A 16,200-nucleotide genomic window follows, 5' to 3' on the forward strand; every position below is an offset into this window, starting at 1 on the left:
TCGGCCTTTTGAGGGGCTACTGCCTGGATTAGTCTCAGTAAGAATTCAAGACCCAGAGGGAGCTGCAGAAAAAGCATCAGCCTCTCTAAAAACAGAAAGCAAAATGTTTTCTTTCTGTCCCCAGAGGCATGAATGCCAATGTCCCAGGAACGTGCATGGGAAAGGATATTAGAAAGCGAGTTATGCAGGCCAGATGGAGCAGTGTTGTCCACAGGGACAGTGCTTCTTGCAAAGTACCAGTGGCTCTTTGAATGTAGACCTGCAATGGAGAGGGGCATCCCATGACAAACCACACTTGGGAAGTGTCTCTGCTGTCCCAGCAGGCAGAGGGAAGCTCTGGACATGGGGGACAGAGAAGAGAGACGAACAACCTGTCAAGGACAGGGAAGAAATGAGGAACAGAGACAGCTCCCACAGGCAAACACCACGCCCGGGCTCCTACAGCCGCCAAGTTTTTGCAAGGGATGGCTCTACTTGAAAGAGTTGGGTAGGTCGAAGGTCAGGCGTAATTTCACTCCCTTCTGCAGGGACTACTTAGGCCTTGCTATTGCAGTATTTACCACTGGGTTTGGTTTCTTCTGCACAGAGATCTGCCAGATTCTGCTGTGTGTAACCCTTTCCAAGCTGTGCTGATAGCAGATAGCCTGGTTCCCGTAACTGGGGTGATAGAGACGAAAATAGGTGAATATGGGGGCCATGCATTTCTCTGATGCAATCTTATTTATTTTTCAGCTTATACAAAGGTGTTTTCCTGTGAACAAGAGAGGTGAACAATACACAGGTGATCCCTTTCTGAAGCATAAAGCCCCCACCTGCCATAAAACTGACCAGGGTGTGTCTCACGGTTGATGAACGTGCAGTGACAGCTTTGGTATCAGCACAGTTTCATGTTCTTTCCCTCCACTCCCTCTCAGGAACTCACAGGACCTCTCCCCACCACAATCAGGTAGCAAAGATGCCCCTCCACCCCCAGCAAAGTCCTGCTCAGGCCTTGAATGGATCTTTTTTTAGGTAGCAGCTCCTATTGTTTCAACTATCTGCTCTGTAAAGGAGTTCACTGGCTTAGGTCTATCTCAAAAGTCAGCTATTACCCCCCAGAGGGATTCCCCACCCAAAACACTCCCACAACACTCCTTGCAACATGATTTTCCTGTCTCACCCCAGTTTTGAGAGCCTCCCAAAAATCCCTGACCATCCTTCAGAGGCACAACTCATTTTTAGAGTTCAAAGTTGTGGTTCAGGCCACAGCAGAGGTCCTGGGAAAGTTTCCTGCCGTGTGGGATCAGGCGTCCCATCCTGCCACACGTGTTACCCACTCCGAGTGGGAAGGAAAAACGATCTGTGGCACCATAGCAGTAGATTAAGCCCCAGTCTGCTCTTAATCCCTCTAACAGGATAACCAAGGGCTTGTGCCAGCATCTCTAACCTCCTGCAGCCCCAGCCAGCGTCACTGCCCGCTGGCCTGCCAGCACGTGGTTTCCAGCAGCTGCCGAAGACATCCACTGGCTGGGACAGTCCTTGCATGTAGCCAGACTTCTCTGTTTAGTTTCTTGAGGAACAAAAGGCTTCCACACTCTGTGCCCTTTCCACCAAAAGGGCAACAGTTTCCTTAAACACAGGCTATACACTTAGGGATGCTAATGTTTAAGAATCGGGAGCTTCAGGATTAATCAAAAAACCTAGAAACTGAATATCCTTGGGGCATGGAAAGCTCCATAAGGCTACTGAGAGCCCTTCAGGATATCTAAAACTTTCTGATTTAAAAGGAAGAAGGCAAAGGGCAGCACCATTCTCTGGTTTCGCTCTGCTGCCCACTGCTGATCCTGTTGAAGTTCAGATGAGATTCCAGCCAGTTTAACTTCAAGTCCTTTGCTCTAACCTAAATAAACAAGATTATACCCAGCTTAGAGCTGGTGTGTCTGAGTAAGGTACTTAATATAAGCACCTTTATATAACCCCCACTCTGAATCCTTTGCAGTCTTTCAGGATTTATCCATGCTTATCTCCAGCAGAAAAGGTGTTGGCTTCATCTTCATTTGGCAGATGGGAAACCAAGGGCTGGAGGCGCTCGAGGGAAGGACATATCTCCCTTTATTTTGTCTATCCAAAAGCTAGACATGCAGGCTTAGCGTCTTACACACACAGCCTCATCAGCCAGTGGTAACAGCACCACTTCCAAAGGTCATTTGTAAATGCTGCAGCAGGAATTACCCTGGGAAATACCTGTCTCCTCACTGATAATGGATTAGCATCGACCTCAGGCCAGGATTAAAGCCCTTCCTGGTGGTGGTTCCCTGTGGTGCCCATCTCAGAGCACTGCTCAGGACAAACAGAGCACAGATTTGCCTTGTCGTCTGTAGCCTGTTGCTTGGAGCACCAACCTGTTACAGGAGCCCACACTCCGTGGTACACCACGGTGCTTAATGGAAACCCCTGATGGATTAGAAGCTGCAAGCAGCCTGACCAGCATCGAGCAGATACCACAGGAAGATAAGCCATGGATCTTTTGTTCTTTTTCAGGAAGCTCTTCAAAGCCCCTGTTTGACACAAAGCACTAAATTGTGTATTTGATAGCTTTATTATCCAGGTTCCTCTGATACCTGATAACTCTGATAACCCAGGTTTCTATGGCAGGTTTCTGATCCTCACCCTGCTACCACACTCACAAGACCCTTCCTTACTCAAGCCACCAATTTGGTGCATGTGCTTCTGGCATATGTGTGATGGAAGGTCCTCCAACGCCTGCAGGGCTTAAGGCAAGCTCACAGTCTGATTAAACAGAGGCCTGATGGTGCTAATGCTGTATGAATATGGAACAACACTAATGAACTCTAACAAGCTAGACCACAGGGTTTGTTTGCAAGAGCCCAGAACCTGTCCTACCGGCTGGTGGAGAAGAGGCAGTTTGCTCATTACCACACGCTCCCCTCCCGCCCATCCATGCCGAGAGAGGCCCTGCCCAGGTGGAGGCCTTATTAATTTGGAAAGTTGTCTTTTGATCTCTGTATCTCGAAGCATAATGAGAAGGTTTGAACTCTGCCTGTCCCACCCTCTCTGTACCTCCCACTTGCTCTGATCCCCCAGAACCTGGCAGGCAAGGGGAGAACTGCCACAGCTCTAAGAATCACTTCTTCTGGAGAGAAGCATATTTATGGCCTTTTAAAACACACTTCAGTAGCCACAACCATGGCTGATGTAGCAGGAAAGCACCAGTCCCTGCACACCTTCCTCTCTCATACAGACACCTGACCCTGTGAGGGAATCCAGGGTGACCACACCTCAAAAGCAGCTCCTTATTCCCTTGGTACCCCCAGGCCAAAGCAGCTCTCATAGGTCACCTTGTGGCCCTAATGGCACTTGTGCCCCTAGGTGGAGAGGCTGGTGACCACTGATGCAGGATGTTGGCTCCTGTAGGACCTCTGCTCTGGAAGGAATTCCTGGTGACCTGTGCCTTCTGCTGGAGCCGCTGCAGGAGAGCCATACATCCCCCTCATCCCGTGACCTAACAGAGCCTTCCCCTTATGATTCTGTCTCTCTCCCATCCTGGATCGATCCTGCACTGCTGGCACATGAGTTGAAGCTCTTTCTCAACCACTTCCTGCCCCTTGGGCTGCAGCCTCCAGAGCCACAGCGGAAACCGCAGCAAGAGCTCATTTGGCACTGTGGTCTGTGTCCAGGAGAGCCGGCTCAGCCACTCAGTTACTCCTCTCCCATGGCTCCTCCTCCCCTCCAAAGGAAATAAAAACAAGCCCCAAGCCAGACATGTGTCCTCAATGAAACCCATCTGCTGGAGCCATCGCCATGGTCTCACCGGGCCGTTGCCTGGTCAGGGTGTCCAGCCCCGCCATGGAGAAGCGCACGTAGCCAGTCCCAGGGGCAGCACGCACCCAAGGGGACACGAGGCTGGAGCAGGGGATGCCACGGATGGCCAGGCAGCTGTGTCCTCCCCGAGCACTCTGGGGAGCCTGGGGCTGTGCTACCTCCTTTCTCAGCAGTGACAACAACTTCCAGGCAAGGAGCCAGCTGATAGCTCTGCACATCCACAGATGTCTCCATACAGTTCCCATACACACTGTTTGGAACAGTGAAGAGCTCCCTAGAAGAAACAAGAGTGGGCTGATGGGCAGGGGTATCCCACCATCTCCCCTACCAGCTTCAGAAATTTCCTCCAAAGGATATTTCCTAGCACCTGGTTGTGTGACCCTTGTAAAGTCTCCCAAGTGTTTCTCCCTCCCTGCCAGGAGGTTTATACCAACATGTTTTTACAACATGCATTCAGTTAGTCATACTCCATATGTCCTCTGCAATCACCCCTCCTTCTCAGTGGGATCTCCCTTCACATCAACTACTTTGTCCAGCCTCCAACAGAGCCTTTATTAGAGCATGAACCCATTTGCCTTCTGCTATCAACTCCCCCTCCAGGCATTTTCACATTTCACTGTTCCCTCTCAACTCCTTGTCCTGCCCCACAGATCAGTTAATAATAGTAGATCCTACTTATTCTGCATTCTCCCAGTGTTCTTGGAGAGTTGAACAGCTGGAGCTCCAGTGCTGAGTGTCTCTACATGTCCTCAGCTGGCAATGGGCTGCTGCCCTGAGAGCCCCAGCAGTAAAACCAGTGACTCTTGCTGCAGACATCCAGAGTAGACACAGAGTGAAAACATGTGGGTTCAACAGTCCCTCAGCTCCTAACAGGGCTTTGCAGCCTACCACAGCATTCCCTTTGGTCCATGTTCTGGGCCATGTTTGTTTGTACCTCTTTAAGATGTCCCCCAGGGACCTATGGATGCAGCCTCAGCACCTCCTTCAGCACATGTGGTGGGGCCAGGGCAGTTATTAGGGCCTTGTGTGGTAATCCTGTCCAATTTAGGAAGCTCTCGTTCAGTCCTTGCTAACCCACCTCGGGACTGAGGTAGAAAACAGAAGGGAGGTCACCCGCATCAAGATCCGATGTGGCTCATTTCTGTGAGCAGGGCTGGCTTCTTGACACTGTGCTGTACATACCATTCACCTGAAAAGAACCTCAGAACCTCCCCATGGCCCTGAGGGAGGTGCAGTCCCTTTAGCTGTGAATGGGGCTCATTTGCAGTCTTCCTCCTCTGTTATCTGCCTGCATCTTCTCACTTTTGGCAGGTTGATTTCTGCAAGACCTGAGAAGGTAAGAACATATTTATCTACCTGTGCTTCCTCCTGCTCCAGCTATGCCTGCACATCTGCCCCACCTGCTGCAGGCAGGCAGGCAGGGAGGGAGAGCAGCTTGCCAGCTGTGAGGACAGTGACCCCCAGCCACAGGCCAGGCAGCAGGGCTGTGTTTTTCAGAGCACGTGTGGCCCCACGCAGAAGGCACGTTTGCTCCTGCTGCCTGTGGCTCCTGGCAGGCTTTCCAGGGAGCAGCCCTCGGCTCACAGAGCTGCTTGTTTGGGAGCATGTCATGTTTTTGCCTGGGCTTGCAGCTGCCTGTCAGCTGCTGTACAAACACAGCCCTGTCTCCTGTGCTCCCCCCGGCCTCCTCTAACTCCTCAGCTCTGCTCTGTGCGGTGCTCAGGATTAGCCACACCTCAGCTGGGTAAACAGGAGCTGATCCTGCCCCATCAGCCAGGGGCTTTGTAGCCTCAGCTGCCACAAGCATGAAGTGCTCCTTTATTTTTCTCCCAAGTAAATCTCCCTTTCATCATTCAGCAGATCTGAAGCCCTTAATTGGGCACAGCAGTGGATGTGATTCTCTGCATTGGTTTAATCTTCGATTTTCTTTCTTTATCTTTTTCTTTCTTTACCCATCTATTCTCTGTTTTTGTTTCACTCAGCTTCCTTATCTTCTGATCTGGTCCTCATTTTCTCACTCCTTTTACCCACTTTTTGCTTTTACACCCATCTGAGAAAAGCCATCCTTCCTTTCTGCAAATATGTCACTTTCTGCATGCTAAGTGATGAACTAATAAACTATTCTGGTCTGCAAAAAAGCCCTGAAATTTGTTCGTAACTCCAGCCAGCACCTTAGTCTTCATCTCAGCTCAGAGGCAGCATTTCCTGCAAATTTTTACCTGTCTCTGAAGGGATGCTGGGCAGGGAAGGAGGAGGACACCCATTCCCTGCAGCACAGCACCCTCTAGCCTCCACCAGGGCGGTAGCTCTTTCCTGAGCTGGAAGGAAGGAAAGACTTTCACCATCATCACTCAGCCACACATCCTCCCATCCTACCACACTCCCTATACGTCCAGCCCTGCTCCCTGCATGTTCAGCTCTCCATAACTCTGACAAAATCCTCCTGCAGCGTTACTGCCAAATCCCAGGATGGATTTAATGGGAACTCTGGAGGTCAGGACCTTAAAGCAGGTCCACTCTGAGGAGATGTGTGGGAAATCAGACGTCATTTCCCAAAAACTGAGACATCAGTTTTGCAAGGTGGAGCCTGCAATGAGCCAAAGTGGAGTCAACCTGGAGATGGGGTCATTACACAGCATCAGCAGCACTGTTTATTTCCTCCAGCCCATGCAATACTTTAGCTCAGAGGTGGTACAAAGAGAAGTGCTGCTCCTGCAAAGCCAGAGGAGTGGAGTGCAGTAGCTCTGCACTTGTCTTTTTTCCTTGGGACACTGACCTGCAGCCTTCCAGGTGTTTTTGCATGGAAAAGGGTGGTCACCCCCAGCTCACCCCTGGCCATGGTGGCAGACCTTCACTGCTTGGCTGTGACTGCAAGTGCATCTCCAGGAAGCCATCAAGCAGATGGAGATACTCTGGATTAGTCTTTCATCCCAGCCATCCCACTGCTCTTTGCAGCTTCCTGCTCACCTACCCACCCCACCAAACCATGCTCCCGTGGACCCCACCAGCCTCACCCACAAACCACCTCCCTGCACCAGCATCAAGCCTGTTTCCTCTCTCCCCTGCTTCCCTTCTACACCTCCAGGAAACAGCTCTGGCTCTCTGCTCCCAAACAGCATCACTCATTCTCCCAAATCACAACTGTAACCATTTCTTTTGTACTCACCGTCATCCAAACATTGTTGTGCTCTCCCTCCCTTCCTCCCAGATCTATCCCAATTCCCACTATTTTGGCACAAAATCAATCTTCCTCCTCCACTCAATTTATTTCCATGAATATTGCTCTCTAGGAAAAGGCCCTTCCCCATTCCTCAGGCAATACTAAAGTTTGGATTTTTACAAGGAGCTGCTAATCCCATTGTTCAGTTCACTGAACATTTCAGTTTTCAGGATTGCAACCCTGCATTCTCCTCAGGCACCACTACTTCTATGGAAACTTTTCCACAGAAAGCATTTCGCAAGCAGCCAGTGAAAAAAAAACCCATAAAACTGTGGCCTTAGCAGACTTCCCTGCCAGCTCTCTGAGGCAGGACAATCACAGTCTTTCCAGACTCCAACCTCAGGAGCACACTATAGTGGCAAATGTCAGACAGACCACTTGGGATTAAACAGAAGACCATCAGTTTCCTTTATTCAGTATGACATCTTGGAAACTCTCCAGGACAAGCTCATACATCCTTCTGGCTCTAGTACATCCATTTATCTGAATCCACCCTCCTTTCCCTCAGAGATGCCTCCTCTCCCTGCTCTCACTGCCTGCCAGACACCTCCTGCTCTAATGCCACCTCCCCTGCATAGAGCCCCCTGCTTCTGCAGGTGCCTTTAGGGACAGGTGCCACAACAAAGCACCCCCTGGCTCCTGCAGCTGTATCTTAAGTTACCAAAATGTGTGAAAGGGGCAGAAACAGCTCTAACTGAACAAGAGGTGGCATTAGAGGTGGCTGCAGGGAACAGGTCTGCTCAGCCTAGCAGCTTTTGGTGCAGAAGGTACCCTGAAGGTAGGAATTTCACCTAACCAGACTCCCTGGAAAATTTAGTAGTGTTGTGGCACAGATTCCTTTCAGGGAGATACAGATGGATCCTTCTCCCAGACCACTGAGTCTGTTTGTGGAGCCAGGCAGGGTTCAAGTGCCATAGAGCAACCAAAAGCAGGACCAGCAGCACTGCTGATGCCAGGGAGTGGTTTTCAAAACCTCTTCCTCTGGCCAGCAGCTGTGGCTGGATGTGGGATAAAAGCAGTGAGCTGGCTGCTGGGAAACTGGACAGAAGCAGCAGAACACAGCCTGGTAAAGTGCTCAGCTCAGTGGCATTTCTCTTTTGGCCTAAAGAATTTGGGAATGCAATAGCCCATCTGCTCTGAAATGAGCAATGAAGCTCACTGTGTAAGCAGTCTGAGCCCTCTCAAATTTGGGAGACAAACAAAAAAGTGAGTCAGAAATTCTCTAGCAACAGCTTTCAGCCATTAGAGGAGACCAGAGGTCTAGAGGGGACAAAAACATGGACAGCAGTACCCAGAAAGGCTGAGGTCAGTCACTTCAGTTCTATAATTAGGAAATAAATAGCATGCTAAATAAACCCAGAGTAGAAGCTTTTGAGGAGCGTGACAGGGCTGGAAGTTGGCAAGGAGCAGCTGAATGAGAATGTGATGGAAAAATACTGATCAGGTGGGCCACGTGCCACCTCCCCAGCTGGTTTGTATGATGCAGCCGTTCTCCCATCCCTGGCACTTGCCTCCATACGTTGCTAGCTCCTCAGGACAGAGGCTGGTCTATTTAGAGCTCTGCAAAGTGCCCATTACTCTTTTAGACACCATTTTCAGAAAATATGTAAGAGTCCAAAGAGCACTGTTCCTCCAGATCCAACAGGCTCTGGAACAGCATGGCTCTGCAGCCCACGAGCCAAAGCCTCACTGGCACTGCAGGGAAGGCAGAGCAGGAGAAGAGGAAAAAGCATTGCCTTTATTTCCATCTGCAAAGCTTTTTTGTGCTCACATGTCACTGACAGGCACTTTGCTTATTTTCAGCTGGCAATCAAACCCTGCCTAAGAGGTGTTTTCCTTTTTGCTCCTGCTACACACTGCCATAGATGAACACCCTGATGTTTCCTCTGGCAAAAAGGCTTCCTCAAGGATGCAAAGTCCACGGGAGTCCTTCAGCGCACAGCACGTTTGCTGAGCAGGAGAAAAGCTGGGCCAGGGGAAATGAAGCAGAAAAAGAGTTCGGAGTTTTGTCAGCAACAGCCAAAAGAGAGAGGGATGTGAAGAACAAAAGGTGATTGTCACCATGGTGTTGCATGGGGGTGTCTCAGGCTGGTTCAGCAGCACGTGGAGTTCTCTCTGCCTGGTACCTTTCCAATCTCTGCATTTAAAAAGGTGGAATTTTCATCAGTCTTTTTTTGGCCTCTCTGTACAGAGGTAATTGCCTGCCCAAAGCACAAGGCAAAGCTATGTTCTTCCTGTGCTTGCAGTTTCCAGCATGGACATTTGTCCCCTTTTGCAGTAGCCACACTGGTCAGAGAGAGATCCTCCTGTCTCCAAAGCATTAGGGTGTTCCTGGACACTCCCATCCTACCTCTCAGCAATAACAGAAATGAGCTGAAGCAGCTAAATCCCTCCCTAGAAGGCTGGAGATGAAGCTCAGCTCTTTCCAGAACTCTTCCTTTAGGGATGGCTCAGGCTCCTGCTCAGATGGCATTTTCTGGGTATGTCCTGTTTACTGTCAGTGGCAGTAAACCCCTGTCGCCCCTGGCTCCGGGCCAGAGTGCTCCACTCACGGCACAGGCACACAGGGCTGCTCCAACACCAACTCTGCAGAGCCCACCAGCACATCAGCCAGAGCAACTCCCCACACATTCAGAGCTTCCTTCACAAGCCAGGGCTCACCAGCTGTTTTAACAGCCCAAAGTTGGATTTGCATTCCCAAAATGCGCTTGCTTCCTCCCAGACATCCCTGCTCCCACGCTACAAGGTGCAGCTGGAACCCCTCAACACTGCCCAGAGTAAAACAACAATGACTTGCACTGGTTCTTCCCTCCATTTCTGGAGACACAGCACCTTTTCCATCACTTCCCTCCTTGCAATAAACAAAGCTCTGGATTTTGGTTCCTACTGCCACAGCCACCTATAAATTTATGCTGCCACCTCTTCAGTGTTCACTTCTCAGTAAGAAGTGAGCAGCAAACTTGGTTTGGTTTGTTTTGTGATAGGTCCATAACAAAGCTCTCTTGTAAGAGCTGAGCTTCTCTCAGGTCAGAGAAATCTCCAACAGTCTCAAGGACTTAAAATAAAAGCCTTGCCTGGAGGCTGAGCTCGGGTTTGAGGCGTGTTTTCCTGCCCGGATCTGTTTTTTCCTGCCTGGATCAGATGGTGGAAGAGCTAAGGTACACCTGGAATCAATTGGACTGCAATTTTCTGTAATCAAACTCAAACACATTCCTCAAATACTTAGTCGAGTCTGATACCGGATGTTTATCTGCTCAGCGTATCTGTTAACTTGATCCCAAGCATAACTCGTCTGCCTTGAGACACACCAAACCTCAGCCCAGCTGAGCCGCAGACAAATTTAGCAACAATAAACCCTGGGTATTTTCACAAGGTTAATTAAAAGATAAGGAATACAACTCTGACTGAGTGGAGTGGGATCACACCTGTAGCAAGCGTGGAGGAGAAGAGGATATTGTTTGTTCTGCCACCTTCATTCCTGAATTTCTCTCTCTGCCTTTACCCAGAACTCCCTCCTTCCCTGTGACTCAGGCTACAGCAGTTACTCATCTCTCCGTGTACACGGCACCCTGGAAAATGTGACTTGCTCCTTGAGAGCTTTCTCCACGTAGGAAGCTCCAACACCCGGTAAACAGAGGAAACTAAATATCTGAAATGAGAGGAAGGATTTTTCCATCCAGTTATATAAAGCAACCATTAACACAGCTCAGAATGGTTGTTACCAGCAATATAACGCATGGCTCTTTTGGAAGAATACAAAAAAAAAAAAAAAAAAAGCAGGTTTATAAACATTGCATTGTGGACAGTTTTTTATCTTATCATTTATTTTTCTCCAGTGTCCTTCAGATGGGGCAAGGTCCATCTGCCTCTGAGTGGATTTTACTGTCCCCGTCACAAACCCCAGCTGGTGTGACAGTGCTCTGAGGGAGCGGGGATGACCCTTCAGTGATGCTGGCACAGTCCAAGGGTGGCCCCGGTGTTTGCCACACAGAGCTGGCCTGTGGGCCCGTGATAAACAAACCCAGCGCCCTGAGGGCACAGCCATCATTTTTAAGGCTCGAAAATACTGTTTCTAAAAGATGCAGTATTATGTAACCAGCACCGAGCACCGGTACACCACATGGCTTATCGGCGGCCTAGAGGGATTTCTGGTGCTTAACACCATGGAGCTCCATGTCACTGAGGAGCAACCGTGTCCCTCAGCCGGAGCCGCTCCCCAGGCTGCATCCCGCACGTCACGGGCGATGGTTCTGGCGGCAGGAAGCGGCGGCCTGAAAATGCAGCTGAGGCGGCAGCGGCCGCCCGCAGCCCTCACACCCGCCGCGCCCCCCGGCCCCGCTCTGTCATGGCCGCGGCACCACTGTCCCCGCCCCCAGCCCCGCCCCCAGCGGCCGCCGCCAATCACCGTCCTCCGCCTGACCGACAGGTGCCCGAGCCACTGGAACCGCGGGTCCCGCGCCCTGCTCCTCCTCCAGCCAATGGCACCCGAGCGCCAGTGATGGAGCGCCCGTCCCCAGCTCGCCTTCTGACCAATGGACGCGCGGGCCTGGGCGGAAGCGGCGCGGCGGTGGCCAATGGGCGGGCGAGGGCGGCCGCTAAAGGGCAGCGGGCGGCGGGGCCGCGGCAGACGGGCGGGAGCGGCGGTGGGAGCTGTCGGGGGCTTCGCGCCCGGCTGGGGCTGCAGGTGAGGTGGGGGCGGCCGGGAGCCCCTTCCTGTGGGGCTCGGAGGATGGTCGGGCCTCGTTCCCGTTCCTCTCGCCAGGCCTGGGGGGCTGCCCCGCGGCCGGGTCTGTCCCTGCCCAGCCGCCGTCCTGCCGTGCACTGTCCGCACGCCCGTCCCCGCGTGTTTGTTACCCGAGGGGGAGATGGGGATGTCCCTCGGTGGGGCTGTGGCCGCCAGTGTCCGGTCCCTTCGCGGTTTTGCCCGACGTTGGAAGCTTGGGGAGGTGGCGGTGCTTCCACTTTCGCTCTCTGGGGGTGCGAGGCTGTGCAAGGCAAGAGCTGGGGTGGGACCAGCCCTTCCCTGTGCTCGCAGGGAGGAAAGGCCGAGGTGGGATGCGATGGGGTGCTGTGTGCGGAACAGAGAATGGTCCTTGCTCGAAGGAGAGCCAGGGGGATTGTGCCCTCCTGTCATACTGCTTCCGCTAAACGAGGCTCTTCCCTGGTGCTCACGCTCCAAGGTCCTGATCCTGCTAAGAGTATCGTGCATCAGCTTCAGACTCTCTTTTGTTACCTTCTTGTTACCCCTGTGTAAGGGGACTCTGCTCCATCCTGCACCTTCAGGTGTAACTTGTGGCTCTCCTCCAGCACAGGATGTGTCGATGTATCTATCACAATTGAGGAGTTACAGCTGCTGAGATCTCTCACCTGATGCTAACTTGTTTGCAGAGGTATGTCAGGAGCAGCTTTGTTCATGCAGTTATGACTGGAGGGATCGCATTCTGTACTTGCATTCTCATGTATGTTCCCTCAGAGAATTCATAGGAGCTTCCTCTTATTGTTGATGAACTATTGTCACTGGTCTGGCAAGTACTAAAGGTTCCTGACAGCATCTTAGATTGCTTTTTGGCTTTCACAGCACTGGTGCGTCCTTCTGTAACAAATGTTCCTGGCTTATTAGTCAGCTACAGTGTGTTCATCTTACATGCCTTATTTATCAATTATTATCATGCTCAGCCATGTTCATAATATTGCTTAGGTTGACATATTCTAGTCCCTGCTGATATGATGTCCACAGAACACTCAGTTCAGTTGTTTGCATTTGTGATATCTCATTTTTAGGCATTCTTTGATAATGAGTATTTCCTGGGCAGGGAGTTTTGTTATTGACAAGTAGTCTGGGGTAGCTGACTTATCTTTCATGTGTCACCTTTTCTCTGAGGTGCTTGCTTAGTTCTCATATCACAAGAGAAGTTTCAATAGCTTCTCTTATCTCTTCTTACATCAGTAGACATGCAGCCATTTTTCTTATTCTAGTTATCATTTATTTTGGTCTCAAAGTCAAGAGTAAGAATAGGAAGGATATGCAAAGAGAAATAAAAGCTAATGTTTGAGTTCTTCCAGTCTCCTGTCTTACTCTTAAAAACAGTTGCTTTTGCATGGCAGATCCTCTGTGTTATTAAGTGAATTAACTGCACAAAAGATGAGGCTGACCTACAATTGTGCCAGACTGTCCTTTTTAGGTGTGGAAAAGATGTGGACATTGTGGATAAAACCTTCTGTCTTGCAGAACTCCTTCTGAAGAAGTTAAATTTAAAAATTAACTTATTCTACTCTTCCTGTAAAAGCTGTGTTTCTCTATTCAGGGAGTGAATAGAAGCTTAATCTCTTAGTGCTTCATAAAGCTGCTTTATTAAACTTGTCATGTGAAAACTCAGAGATTAACACATTGAAAAAGTTTTTCTGGGATGTGGCACTGGGAAGGAAAGATCGCCAAATAAAACCCTTTGACCTTGACACAGGCATATGAAGATGTTTTCTGAGTCTACAAAGTTCCAGCTCTACTCCAGATGGGATTTGGTGTAAGATAGGAGATAGTTACTTTAGAGCAGTGAAATGCCTGGGTCCTACTGGATTTACATTGTTGTGTTTCTTCTTCCATAACTCTTGCCTCTTCATCCAGACTTTCACACAGCCTGCTCTGGCAGTACCTGAACTTGGATTAAGCTAGCCAAGAACAGGATTTTTCAGTCTCTGGTAGGAGTGTGAGTGCTGGGTTCTTGGGTGCTTGTAATTACTACTGAAAGGTGCAGAGATCAGCCTGAAACTGGTCACTTGGACTTTTCAGCAAAAGCCTGAATTATCATAGTATATTAGTACTCTGGAGTCTTCATCTATGCTTCTGAGTTTCTCTGGAGGAGGGTGTTTCATGATGTGTTACAGTTCTGAATTGCTGTTCTTAATGTGCCGTAGATCAATTGTCTCCTGTGCAAGTATTTGCCCTTCTTCTGCCCATTTAGCTTGCAAAGTTTAAGCTTATATGCAGTTAAATATCTGATTAAACTCAGCTGATTGATTAAATTTCAATTGATTTAATTTCAGTGTGCAAGGGCACACTGCCCTTGTGGAAAGCAAAGTCCCACTTGCCCAGCAATATATGGGTAGCAGTGATGGGTACCCTGTGGGGCAGCTATCAGTCTTTTCTGGCTCTAGGAAGGTTTCTACACCCAAGGGCTTGTCTTTCCTTCACCTCTATGTTGACTTTACAATAAAGATTGTCTCTGACTGCCAGCCTTACTCTGCCAGTGTCAGGCAGTAGTAATTGAAGATGCTTTGCAAAGCAGTTCAGTACAAACCAGGTGCTTGAAACGTCGTTGTGCCTGAACTCTTGGAGGTAGTGGCAGTGGAAGGCAGTGCCAGACTTGGCAGAGAGCAAACAGATTTCTGCATCTCTAGACTGACTAAGAAGTGCAGTTGTCTATTACTCTCTGCTGTTGAGAAATGCTTTCATTTCTCCTTATCATGGGTTCAGTCTAACTAAAATTACATTGACAGCTTCTCTGCTAATATGGGTTGAGGCCCTGCAGGCACCAAACTTTTCTGAAATATGTCTTATTTGCAGGTAACTGAGCTACAGCCCTATTCAGGGCATCAAGTACTCAAAAAGTGTAGTACAGGTTCCTCTTAGGAAGGAACAAGTGACTGACTGCTGCTGAGAGGCTCACTGTTGAGTAGCTTGTCCTGCTTCTAAACTTACCTCAAAGCATCCTCAAAGATGCTTTTGTATAGAGCTGCAGGTTCCAAAAAGCGTGTGCAGAGAGGGTTCAAGCCTGGCTTTCCCTTATCTGGAACACCCAGTTCTGTGAAGTGTTGGTTGAGCATATGTGAATATGAAGGGTTGTACTGAGTGAAATAAGCACATGCACAGTCATTTGCAGTGAGCCTCCTTGTAAGAGGTAAGGACAAAATGTCCTAAAACATGAGCCTGTAATACCCCTAATCTGTCACTCTGATTCAGCAGGAGAGAGAGCAATATAGCTTTTTGCACATTGAATTGCTGGTGACTGCTGTAGTACTCCAAAACCTCTCTTTTCGTTGCAGTCTGGGAGGACCTGAGTATCCATCAGTGGTGGTAGCTGGGTGTTGGTCAGCCCCTGTCTTTTTGTGTGTAGTTCTTCTGCCCTGAAACGTTTTTGTTTCATTTTCAATGTATTTGTGTGAATTATGTTACTCCTCTAGTGTGAGCCTTCTATCTGTCATGGACAGACTGTGAGAGAATGACTCTGCAAATCTTCTGCTCCCCTGTGGAGAGGAGCTGCTCGGCAGGGGAACAAAGTAAGCAAGGTGTTTAAAGACCTCAGTGAAATGGCACCTCAGCTTTTCATCATGTTCAGTATAGGTGTTTTCAGGCTGCTTCAACTGCACTGTTCTCAAATAAAGTTCTTACCTGTGTTATGTTATAGGTGGGCTTTCTGTGCTGTGTGTGGAGCATATTCCCCGCTCAGCTCTCTAGCTGAGCAAAACATCTGTGATGTCCTTGGATTTTGAGCTGTCCCTCCAGTATGTTCAGCTGAGCTATGTGGCAGTGTGGGAATGGAGGAGTTGGAGTCAGAGGATAAATGAGGCTTTAACAATGTGATGCTTCAAAATATAATGAAGGAATAGAGCAGACTTCCTTGAGGGGGATTGGTCTATAATGCAGTTTTTATTAGCTCACTTAGCTCTCTGTGGCTTGAGTCCAACAGCATTCCCTCAACTACTGAGAATGGTTTGTTGGCTTCTCTACAGTCTGTTTACTCCATTTCTTCCCCTGAGCTTAATGCTGCTCCCTGGCACAGTTATGTGGTAGGCAAGGGACACCTGCTAATGCTGTAAGACTGTGGAAAGGTGTTACCCAACATTTCTCTCTGTATCTAAAAGTTATCTTGACCTCTTCTACAAGGACCTGAAGCTTTGCCCTGTAGTTACGTAAGGTGGTAGTTAGGAAGACAGACTGAGTCTCTGCACCTTATCTTAAAAGAAAGGCTTGTGTTATTTGATTATTGCAATTAATTGATTTATCTGAAGTCAGAGTCTGATCCTGTCTTGGTTTAATCATGTTCATGAGGTGTGTGCAATAAAAGCTAATTCAGAGTTTTTCAATCCATTTGACACAATCAGGAACCAGGATAAGGTGATGTAACAAGGACTCTTCATAGCAACCTTGGGTATTGTATAAA

The 16,200-nt window shown here is 49.3% G+C and overlaps 1 protein-coding gene across 3 annotated transcripts in view; it reads left to right on the top strand.

Annotated features, from left to right (window-relative positions):
- The first annotated feature begins 11,612 nt into the window (after window positions 1–11,612).
- The window catches only part of ABHD2 (abhydrolase domain containing 2, acylglycerol lipase), a 37,159-nt gene continuing 32,571 nt past the window's right edge, over window positions 11,613–16,200 (top strand). Inside the window, exons 1-2 of one of the 3 annotated variants that reach the window (XM_058846552.1) lie at window positions 11,668–11,726; window positions 12,350–12,432. The gene's annotated coding sequence lies outside the window, so the exon portion shown is untranslated. Of the gene's footprint in view, window positions 11,727–12,325; window positions 12,433–16,200 lie in introns of all 3 variants that reach the window. The other 2 variants (XM_058846553.1, XM_058846550.1) reach the window with 2 other exon arrangements.

The sequence above is a fragment of the Poecile atricapillus genome, chromosome 11 (genome assembly GCF_030490865.1).
Source record: "Poecile atricapillus isolate bPoeAtr1 chromosome 11, bPoeAtr1.hap1, whole genome shotgun sequence".
In the NCBI taxonomy this organism is placed as follows: Eukaryota; Metazoa; Chordata; class Aves; order Passeriformes; family Paridae; genus Poecile; species Poecile atricapillus.